Consider the following 7293-nt stretch of genomic DNA (forward strand, 5'->3'; position numbering starts at 1 on the left):
TCCAATTATATCCAAATGCATCTGGGTATCAAAGTATAAATATTTTCATTGTTGGAGTAATTCCAGGTAACATCAGCTTATCTATTTTATAAGCTCAATTTATCTACATTGCTTCTGCTTAAAAATCCAAGAGTTATTCAAAACATGCATCTTTTTGAGATGTTACAAGCACATTTCAATTACATAGAAACCAGTGTTAAAACTATGAAAGAGCAATAGGCGCAAATACTTAAGTCATATAAAAGACATCTGAAACACTTACAGCTATGTAAGAAGAAGAAAAAAAACACCTGTAGGCAAAAATGCTTAAGATTAGAGTATATAAAGATTAAAATTATATTGCAAGGGAATAATTAAGTCAGAAAAATATATTTCAGTTGTAAGCTTTTAGCTGTAATGATTGCTGACAATTAACTTCATATTTAAATCTTACATATAAGAGCTTACAACCTATCAAAGGCACAATAAAAAAATCAGAAAGTATATTTCTTAAAACATATTATTCAAAAGTTGAAAGCATTATAGCTTTGAGCAATCTTTAACCTTTTTGCATATCATGAAAAGTGTTAGGTTTTCTCACCCAAGCCACTGCCATTTGCCAGTTTGCATCTATGGAGGAAAATCAGTTCTCCTTGTCTGTTCCACCTCTGTGCTGCTGTTGCTATATGATGTCTGATACTTCTTATCATCTGTGTTGTCCGTATCCTTGTGTGTAGTTTGTGTATGTGTCTTGCGTCCCGATAATTCTAGTTCTCTCAGCTGTTTACATTTCCCTTTCACTTATTGTAGTAACAAACTGATTCCATAGTATTTTACTTAGGCACAGTCTTGCTATGTGATTTTAAAAATTGCCCTGTGGAACAAATTTGGGAGGGCACCCATTTACCCTACTCACAGTTTAGAATTCTAGGAATTCTCTGCTCTGTGACTTTTCCCCTAATGTTATGTACTTCTTATCATTTCTCTACATGTCCAAGTATCAGCTAGTTAAGGAAGAGATACTTTTGCAAGGCAATGTTGCTTTGCATTGACCTTGATTTCCCTGTGATGTCTTGGATGGAGATTTTAGTGACTTTTCACACACAGGGACTTTTCGCACACAGCTGTTCAAACCTCCTTTGTTTTTTTAACACAGTGTACATTGTCAGGGTTTCTTTTCTAAATTTCCTTCAATTATTTTAGCACTCTATACATCAAAATGGTCAAACCTTGCCAGAAGCGTATAGGAATGACCCTTCTTCACGCTCTCCTCCCATATACATTGGACTTTTCTTTGTTCAGCAAACCCTGCTTATTACCCATGCAATTGACTGGGGCTGGGGGAAGTTATTTTGTCTATGCAGAAAAGAGATACAAATATTTGTACCCCTGGACACTGAAGTAGGTCAGGGTGTCTGTCGGTCGGCCTATCTGCTAAGAGGCTTGTGTCTGGCTTTCTGTTCTGGCCCTACGTTCACCTGTTTTCAAGTGAACAAAAATTTGTGGAAGAGCTGTGGGCCCTCAGCAGCATCCTCAACTTACATGAAAATTCAAAGTGCTTTCAGTATCATCTGTTGTCCCATATCATCTTGCCACAGGTTAGTGTCTCAGCCTAACCAGGCTGAAATGACTTCTCTGACAACTATGTATGGTGAGGAATCAACTTGTGAGAACCATCCAAAAGAGCAAAATATAACTACATTTGCAATATACAAACCTTTACTATATGGAAAATACTTGGTCTGTCTGCCGGGCAGGGAGCTGATCCCTCCTTGGTTCCTATTCTCCCTCATTTCAGCAGAATTCTTCATTATTTCTTCCTTGTTCTCATATTATATTATGTGGGGGTTTTAAAACGTGCCTTTACCACACAGGCACATATTTTGAGTGGGTGGGTTGAAATTTAGGAGCCTGTTTAAAAACCACTCAAAATTGCTAGTTTTGAAGTTGAAAACAGTACCTGCAACGCTATGCTAGCATTTGGCAGAAATGGACCTCAGTGTTTGTTCACAAAATGTGAATTCTCGCAGCAGTGGAAATAAGCAAAGAGCTTCCCAGAGGTAATGGCAATTTACTTCCCATAACAAAAGTTGGAGCCCATTCAAACTGTATTTTCTGGCCCTCTTTAGTGCTTCCATTTGCTCTGCCTGTGAAACATTAGTATTTATGTTCCTCCCGCCAAAAAGTGTTGAAGCCAAATTAACACAAGCTGAGTTTAAGTGAAAAGTATTGTTTCCACCTGCTTATTCTTCGCCACAGAAGGTAACAAAAAAAGTTATAAACTGGTTTTTCAAAAGCAAGAGCCAGTCATGAGCCCTTGCAAACACATAACTAAGGAAGAATGGGCGCTTTTAAAGTTCCATGTGACGCAAATTATACGGCTGACTTAAATTTATCTCAATTTTTCTCTAAATATGCAGCCCACACTGGGCTGTTTGTAAGTCCTCCTCTTTAGCTTTACCCACCTAGAGTGTATGATTCAGTACGGAGGTCCTACCATTGTTGGCATAGTACTTAACAAAGCCTGGAAAGATCGTTTGAAGAATACTTAATATAATGACATTCTAAAACCCCTCACAACCAAGCAGTGGTGACATGATGTTCTGAGTCAAAGAAATGTAGGATTGTGGAGCCAGAAGGGGCCCCAAGAGTTATCAGATCCAAATCCAAATGCCAGGCCAGAAACACCACACTTCAATCATCCTTGACAGATGACCATCTGTTCAAAAAGCTTCAAGGAAGGAGAATCTACTATGTTCTAAAGCAGTGGTCTCCAGCTGTTTTAATGCCAGGGACCAGTTTTGTTGAAGACCATACTTCCAAGGATGGGGGGGCCGGGGGCTGCTGCCGGCGGCGTCCATGAATGTGGGGCGTGGGAGGACATACATGCGTGGGGGTACTTGTTATACAGTAGTATGTCATGCCATCATTTAAAGTGCCTGTGAAGAATCCCAAATAAAGATCAGCTATGCTAATAGGTCTTTCCTGACATTTTCTTAGTCACATCCTACAGCAGACGCCATGGAATGGCTTTACCAGAAGAAGTTTAACATTTTGGACCCAGGTTGCTGATCCCACCCACATGGAAAAGCATACATTGCATCAAGCTTGGGAATCTTCTGCTTAGAACCCTGGAGACCATCAGAGATTCCTTAGGTGTGATATTTCTATTTGGGCAATGATTTGCATATAATATAATACTTTTAATTTCTAGGGGGCTATTTGCCTACTATTGACACATCTTGCAAACTCAGTTTCACAAAATAGATTTCTTCTTCAAGTAACAGAAAACATGAACAGTTATACCAACAACATCTGTGCCCCCAAGCTCTTGGCAACAGCACTAATACAGAAGGTGCATGAAGAACGTGCAAAGTTCAAGCATCCCTTTTGTTTCAAAGTTAGACAAAAATCCAACATATTTTTCTCAGCTGGGCTGAGTATTCGTAACACAGGAGAAGCTTCAAAACCCTAAAATAAAAAAATCAGTACAATTGTATATAAGTAATTCATGACTTCACTATGCCGATCCACCCATCCAAAACAAACATGTAAGAAGTATACCTAAGCCAAGTTGACAAGTAGTCCAACTGGCAACAGCAGCTGCAAACACTCCAGCTCTCCCATTCTTTCTAAGATTCCAACCTCTTACTTACATCCCTTCTCTTTTTTTGGCCCACCCCTTTGGACTGAACCAATATTTCATAGAGGATTGCAATAACTCCTGGGTTCTCTTCCAGCATTACAATTCTAGTCCATGTCTGGGCTAGACAAACCATTGGCCTGACATGATACACGGCAACTACATATCGTCTTGATATGTAGATATTTTTTTTGTACCAGCTTCTATCCAGAACGATCCACAGGAATAAAATTCATTTGCCCATCCATCTGGGATCACTGAAATTAAGACGTTCACACTTTATGCAGAAGTTACAGAAGTTGACAAATTGGATGTGTTATTGTTTTTTCTTCTTCAGAATATAAAGCAGCAAACATATCTGACTCACAAAAGGAGGGAAGGAAATGACAGGTATCTCATACGTCCTGCTGAGTGCAAAATTTCTTTATAAATCATCTCTCAGGGAGAAAAATGTAATATCCTTTGCACAGAACTTCATATTTGAATCTGATGACTAATTCCTTAACATGCCTTCTTTTATATCCTCTTTACCTGCAGGATTCGGAGAAGTGCTGTGAGTGATAACAACACCGCAAGCATTAGGAAAATAAATGGGAAGGTGAAATTAAACTCAAGTCTGCATCCCGTACTGATAGCAGTTTTCATCCAATACAGAAAAGTACATTTCCCAAGGCAAATGCTTGCTAAATTCCTATAGGAAAGGTAGTGTGTGTGTGTGAATAATACAGTTCTAAACCCCCCAAGGAACAACTGCCAGTGTGATGCGGTTTTTGTGACCCACATTGTATCTCTGGAAAAAAAAGGACAAAAGGCCACAGCAGCTGGAGGAAAATGCTCTTGTTTTCTGAGATTATCGTCCTCAATTTTGTCAGCGTTTCAAGCTGAAAAAATAAGCAACAGTTCTCTAGAAAGTGAGTGAGTTATTTCAAGTCTGATTACGAGAAATACTGAAAAAGTGAAAGGCACAGTGTTTCAGTTAAAAAAATAACTGAGTTTGATCCAGACGTTGGTAGCCCCTTGATATCAATCATGACTAATGTAAGTCACCGTGATTTCTGTGGATCTCTTATGAAAAGAGATGGGCACAAACAACTGCTTTGGAGGTTCCTGTTGGTGTGTTTTTCAGCTAAACAGGTATTTGGTGTTTCCCAGCGCTGCAGCTGCCAGCAGGCACCCACTGAGAGGCAGTGTGCCCTGGTTTCCCTGCCCTGCCTTCTCTGGGGACTGCCTCTGAGGGGGCACCCACTGCAGAATATAGGGCCGGGAAGCCCTGAAAACCTCTTTGGCTGAAAAATGAACTGACACAAACCAGCAAATGTTTTCATCTCTACTTACAAGCCTGGCTCTCTCTGGCTCCAGCCCTGTTTACTGTTCAGTATCTAGTCTCTCATGAGAAGAGAAGATTCCCTGGAAAAGACCCTGATGTTGGGAAAGTGTGAAGGCAAGAGGAGAAGGGGACGACAGAGGATGAGATGGTTGGACAGTGTCATTGAAGCGACCAACATGAATTTGACCCAACTCCAGGAGGCAGTGGAAGAGAGGAGGGCCTGGCATGCTCTGGTCCATGGGGTCAGGAAGAGTCGGACATGACTTAATGACTAAACAACAACAACAGTCTGGTCTGAATCCTTGCATCTTAAACCTTGTTCCTTATGCTGACTTACACATGCCATTTATATCTCAATCTAGCCGCCTAGAGTGGTCATAATTGACCAGATAGGCGGGGTATAAATGGAATGAATAAATAAATAAATATGAATGCTTCAAAATGTATTTCTACTTGATATGGACCGCTGTGCCTATTGGATTTCACCAGTACAAATATGGAGTAATTTCAGTTCATCTTTGAAATGATTGTCAGAGATCTCAAACATCTTCATGTATCACATGGAAATAATTTAAGATTTCAAGAAAATTATTGTGGAAGAAAGTGCAACTGGCAGATTTGACAATCACAGGTTCAGAACAATTTTTTAAATTAGATTTATACCCCGCCCATCTAGACCAAAGGTCTACTCAATAATGTTGTGTAGTCAGTGGCATAGTTTGTTTATTTATGACAATATGTGCTCAAATATGGAACTTATTCTGTGACTTTTTTTTTTCACTCTGAGTATAGAGTGATGAACTAGGAGCCTGGAGGCCAGGATTTGAATCCTGACTCAGCCATCGAAGCTCACTGGGAGAGTGGGACTGGTAAAACCACTCCTTAAATATTTCACATACCTTGGAAGCTCTGTTAGGGTCACTAACGCTACTAGTCGGTTCTGACTTGAAAGCACAGAACAAGAAGAAAAGGCTACCATACAAGGTTGTTGTGATTCTGAAATACAACAGTGACCTTTTTGGTTAAATGGAGAACAAAAATAAAACCAAGAAGCACATAATCCAAAGGCATAGGATTTCTTGTATCACTAGTTTTGGATGATCATTGGACAACATGGTGGATTTACACTGCACCCAATATTAGTGGCACTTTTGCTCCATTTTTTATTGCACAAATCCTCATTTTATTATGGGTTTTCTTGTAAATTAACTGTCCATATTCTTTTGTCAGTGACATTCTGTTACGAGTCTAGATTGACGTCTCCTGCCCTCTTGCCTTTTTCACTTTGTGTTCCAGCCATGCGTAGATGCTGGTGCATGCAAAATAAAAATGAAAATCTTTTTGACAGCACAGCCCTCTAGATTTGATGGAAAGAATGTAGATGCCATAGCAACAGTCAGTAGGATTGACCTAATAGCCTACCAATGTCATACCCCATTGCCCATTCAGTTAGTTTGATTAGGAGCATTACCATGTGAAAGAGCTCCTTTCACCTTATGCTTGACTCTAGGATCTAATAATATTACTCTTTGTAATATTGCTTCGCTGTCTTGAGCTTCTTGCTGCCTGGGAGATTCCAAAGTTCTGTAGCAAACTACAGAGATTTTGAGAACATGCATTTGGTCCCATTAATAGAAAACATCCAGAAGGTGAACTTCATATGCAGCATTACTAAGGCAACAAGAGGGAAAACACTCCAAAATTTTGATTGGACGACTCAAGAAAAGTTTCATACCAGCTGTATGAAATGCATTTTGCATTTGAAATACATCATCTTTCTCTTTTTGGAGGGTTTAAACCTTCTGTTACAGAATTGCAAATAGATTCTTATAGAATAAGGCACCGGATTATCACACCCTAGGCTGGAAGGTTTTGCATTCTGATTTAAGACAGACATTTATGTACTGATTGCAAATGGTAACACGATTCCACTAACATTTCTGGATACAAAATCTCTAAAATTTATTGAGACATCAAGTGTGACCTAAAGACCCAGTCAGCCTTACTTAGGTTAATTATGCACTATATTATGACAATTTAATGTGGCTTTTGAGAAGACTGAGCAAGTATAATTCTTGACAGATTGCAAACATATGATGCTTCTAAGTTATTAATGTATTTTTACAAAGTGCATTATAGTTTTTTTGTAAATAAACATAAGCATTAGCTCTGTGTAATTTGAGCCTACATTTTTATTCATTTACAGCATAAAACCAACTGTATTTATAAAACAAGCCTTGTCCCATTGTGTTTGAACATTTGTTTATTACCAGTATAAGCAATGCACATCATTTTTTAGAAAAATGAAAAGCTGCTGTACATGGTTGAAAATATTTCCTGAACA

The 7293-nt window shown here is 39.0% G+C and overlaps 1 long non-coding RNA gene across 1 annotated transcript in view; it reads right to left on the reverse strand.

Annotated features, from left to right (window-relative positions):
• LOC144584401 (uncharacterized) overlaps positions 1 to 2169 on the reverse strand; it is a 146547-nt gene extending 144378 nt beyond the window's left edge. The window contains exon 1 of the long non-coding RNA XR_013538625.1: positions 581 to 2169. This is a non-coding gene — a long non-coding RNA (uncharacterized LOC144584401). The remainder of the gene's footprint in view (positions 1 to 580) is intronic.
• Between the last annotated feature and the right edge of the window lie 5124 nt (positions 2170 to 7293).

The sequence above is a fragment of the Pogona vitticeps genome, chromosome 10 (assembly GCF_051106095.1).
Source record: "Pogona vitticeps strain Pit_001003342236 chromosome 10, PviZW2.1, whole genome shotgun sequence".
In the NCBI taxonomy this organism is placed as follows: Eukaryota; Metazoa; Chordata; class Lepidosauria; order Squamata; family Agamidae; genus Pogona; species Pogona vitticeps.